A 4,762-nucleotide genomic window follows, 5' to 3' on the forward strand; every position below is an offset into this window, starting at 1 on the left:
TGTCCAATATACCTTAAGCTTAGCTTACCTCTTTTCCCAAATCGCATCACCCCTTTCGTGGGCGATACCTTCAGCAAGACTTGCTCACCCTCCATGAACTCCAATTCTCTAACCTTTCGATCTGCATATTCCTTTTGCCTGCTTTGAGCCGCTAAAAGCTTTTCTTGAATAGATTTCACTTTCACTAATGAATCCCTCAAAAAATCAGTACCCCAAGGTCTAACCTCAAATGCATCGAACCAACCAATGGGAGACCTACATCTTCTCCCATACAATGCCTCGAATGGGGCCATATCAATGCTTAAGTGATAGGTATTGTTGTATGAGAACTCTGCTAAGGGTAAGAAGTTATCCCAATGACCACCAATTTCTATCACACATGCACGAAGCATATCCTCCAACACTTGAATCGTTCGCTCAGACTGACCATCGTTCTGAGGATGGAACGCAGTACTAAGGTCCAACCTAGTACCTAATTCAGCATGCAATGTTCTCCGAAACTTCGAAGTAAACTGCGTACCTCTATCTGATATGATGGAGAGTGGAACTCCATGCAATCAAATGATTTCTGAGATGTAGAATCTGGCTAAATTCTCTGCATTGTAACTCACCTTGACCGGAATGAATTGAGCAGACTTAGTCAATCTATCCACAATTACCCAAATGGAGTCAAACTTCCCCAATGTCTTTGGAAGACCAACCACGAAGTCCATTACAATTCTCTCCCACTTCCATTCAGGAATGGGCATTCTCTGAAGTGTTCCTCCGGACCTCTGGTGTTCATACCTTACTTGCTGACAATTTGGACGTTTGGCAACAAAATCGACAATGTCGCGCTTCATTCTACTCCACCAAAAGTGTTGCTTTAGGTCACGGTACATCTTGGTTGCACCAGGATGTATAGAATATCAGGAACTATGAGCCTCTGTAAGAATAGTGTGGATCAAATCATCGACACGGGGCACACATACCCTTCCCTTAATTGTCAAAACAACTTCCTCATCCATTATTGTTTCTTTAGCCTCTCCTCGCAACACCATATCCCGAATTCGGCTTAGTTTCTCATCATGAAACTGTTTTCCCTTGATCTTGTCAAGAAAAGAAGATCTCTCCTCCACACTGGCCAAAAATCCTCCCTTCTCATTTACTTCTAACCTCATAAAGTCGTTAGCCATAGTCTGAACCTCTCTAGCCAATGGACGTCTAGAAACTTGCAAGTGGACTAGACTTCCCATGCTCCCTGCCTTTCTACTTAAGGCATCTGCCACAACATTAGCCTTTCCCGAATGATACAAGAGAGTGATATCGTAGTCCTTCAGTAGTTCTATCCATCTCCTCTGTCTCAAATTCAAATCTTTTTGAGTAAAGACATACTGTAGGGTACGATGATCTGTGTATACTTCACACTTAACCCCATATAAATAATGTCTCCATTTCTTTAATGCAAACACTACCGCAGCCAACTCCAAATCATAGGTCGGATAGTTACGTTTATGCACCTTTAATTGCCTCGAAGAATAACCAATTACATTCTTCTCTTGCATTAGCACTGCACCCAAACCAGGAATAGGATGCATCAAAATAGACAATGAAATTCTTACCTTCCACGGGAAAGGTGAGAATTGGTGCAGTAGTTAACAAAGTTTTGAGCTTCTGAAAGATTTCTTCACACTCGTCTGACCATACGAATGGAACATTCTTTTTAGTCAAACTTGTCAATTGAGAAGCAATAGAAGAGAACCCCTTGATAAATCGGCGGTACTAGCAAGCTAAACAAACAAATCTCATTACTTCTGACACATTAGAAGGTCTTACCCAACTCCTCACTGTTTCAATCTTAGATGGATCCACCATCACTCCATCCATAGAAACCACGTGTCCCAAGAAGGACACTAAATCTAGCCAAAACTCACACTTGGAGTGTTTTATTGAAAAAAGGCGATTTTCGAAAAGAGTTTGTTTTATTTTCGACTTTTAGGAGTCGCCACTTAATTTTTTAAGAAAAATCAAGAAAACTAGTTTCTAAACAACTTAAACAGAAAAAATTGTTTTGAAACAATTTAAGGGTTAGGGATTCTTATTAGTGTCTTAGGAAGGTGTAAGGCACCGAAGACACTCCGCTAACTTACGGTTTTCCAGCGATTAACTTATTTGACTATTTTTTCAACTTTTGCAATTTAGAAGTTGAACCTTTATTTCATTTAAACGAGTTGACATGTTTTGCAATATTTTTTGTTTATTTCACAATTTTGCGAATCTATTTCAAAGTTTAAACTAACCTAAGGTTTTATCTAACAAGCTTTGCGATTTTGAAACAAATTATCATTTAGAAGTTAATTTTAAGTTTGACAAAATTTGAAAGAAGCTCGACGGAGTTTGGAGTTTCTAATCCTAGGCTAATGACATTTAAGAAAAAATACGTAAACAAATAGTAAAGTGGGAGAGAGAGAGAGGGAGAGAGAGAGATTTGGGTCCAAACTCAGGTTCTGTTCGCCTTGACCGAGTTTTGGACCCACCTGTTCTTTTTGGATTTTTTAACCCACTTTCCACCTGCCCTAATCTAAACATACAAATTAAAATACAAGAAAATAAAAATAAAACACAAGGGCTTAGGCCCATTACAAATGAAATACAAAAAGTATAACATAAAGAGGCTTTCTAATCTGAAGCCTTAGACTATCTTCGATCTTCATGGAATCTCGAATGTCTTCCTGCCATGCCGTGGATTGACTTGATGACAGGGAAGATGTGAGTCTTTATGACTCTCTCGAATTGCAAAAATTGAGGGTCCATAGCGAACTCAAGCGGTTTTACATGCCACAGTGAAAAACAAAAGGATTAACACACATTTGCACAACAAAAAAGTTCGATACTGCAAAATCTAACTCGACTAGAAGATGACACCCTCCCAAGATAATGCCTTTACCACTAATTCTTAACAAAACACTTGCATTTACTAATCACACTTTTCTCACGCAACATGCCATAAAATATTAGCTTCAGCAAATAAACCCACGAGAACTACGCTGAAGCAGATAAGAACTCAAAAACGGATACGAAATTTAACGGTTCACTTATATAAATACATATCTATGCATTTCATTCAGAGCCTATGTGTAGGCAGATTTATCATTATTTTTATTTTTTTTGTGGCTAACAAAGAGTAAAAATACTAACAGGCCTCCATAAACATGAGACACTACTATCTTTTTAGCACTGAAGCAAACCCCCAAACAGGAAGAAGAAAATGACCATCAGCACGAACCAGTTTCAGAAAGATACATGATGTTACACCTCATGAAAATACCATCTGCTTAATCGAACGAACAATGGATAGAACTATGAAGATAAAATTTCAAACGTCGATAACGCTACATCAAGAACATGCGCGTAAAAAAACACAAGGAAACTATAGAGGAAGATACATTAAGAAAGTATGACGATATTCTCGAGTTCGACCAATTAACAAACAGACATGATATCTCATACTTTACAGCAACACAGGCCAAGTATTAAACATTCAAATATTCAACAGATTTAATCCAGACAAATCAAAAAACTTGCAGACATACCAGAAAACTATTCGAAACGGGAAAAAACAAAGAGACAGTAAGAGGCAGGGAAGGTTACCTGTTGAGAAGCAGCGACAGGGACGACGAGCGGCGAGCGACTTCAACACCGGAGCGCGATTTTAAAGACTCCTACGAGTCACTCTGAAAGAAATCTAGTTCCCTCCGAAATCAACAGAACAACCAAAATAACTTTAAAAAAATGAACTCCTAAACCGAAAATCTAACCGAAACTTTCTACTCTCAAATTTCTCTTTTAGTTCCCTCAACAAATAAGCAGAACGAACGAAAGAAATTTTCCGAAATTTTGAACTGTTCTTCGTGTTGAACTTCTATTTTCGAAAATCCAACAAAATCTCTAACCCCTTTAGTGATAGAATTCCTTTTTCCAAAAACCCAACCCAATTTCTAACTCCAAACTCTCCAACCGCCCCACTCTGAAGAAGGTGGAAGGTTTATATAGAGGAGCTTCTCTGAAGAAAACAGACGAGGGTATAATCGTATTTGCAACCCCAGGTTATAAATTCAAATCCCAAATCCTATCCGAATTTGAGGGAATATGCCCCTTTTATGAAAATTGTCCCCATTCCGGAAACGGAAAGGAGGGAAGGACGGTCGATATGAGTCCGTGGTACTGGCTAGGCGACGTGTCACCATCTCCAAGCGACAAGGACGAAACGCGTTGCTTTGCTGCATCGCCGTGTACGGAGAAGCAGGACAGCAGGTGTCCGTTGCGCTGCTCGTTCACGCTCGAATGAGGGAGAGAGAGGAGGGCGTGGGGAGACGCGGGGGAGGGAGAAATCGCTACTGGGAGAGGTTTTCTGGAAAATGCGTGGCTGCGTTTTCTGGGAATATTTTTTTTTATTTGTGGGGTCGCGTGGGGGGTGTTGGGGGAAGAAGAAGGGGAGAGGGGCCTGGGTCGGGTCAGACGGGTCGAGTTGAGGGAGATGTGGTCTGGGTATATATATTAATAGAAATAGGATGGGTGTTGGGCCTAAGTGTTGGGCTGTTGGGTTTGAAAATTGAAAGAGGGTTGGGATTAAAGTGGTGTTGGATTGGCAAGGAGAATGGGATGGGATTAAAGGGTTTGGGCCAATAAGAAAAGAGGAACAAACGTTTTAGGTGTGCTTAAAGGGCAAATGAGTTGGATTCAATAAAAATGATAAAATTGGTTAAGCTTTAAGTAAATTAAT

Source organism: Solanum lycopersicum, chromosome 1 (assembly GCF_036512215.1).
Source record: "Solanum lycopersicum chromosome 1, SLM_r2.1".
Lineage (NCBI taxonomy): Eukaryota > Viridiplantae > Streptophyta > Magnoliopsida > Solanales > Solanaceae > Solanum > Solanum lycopersicum.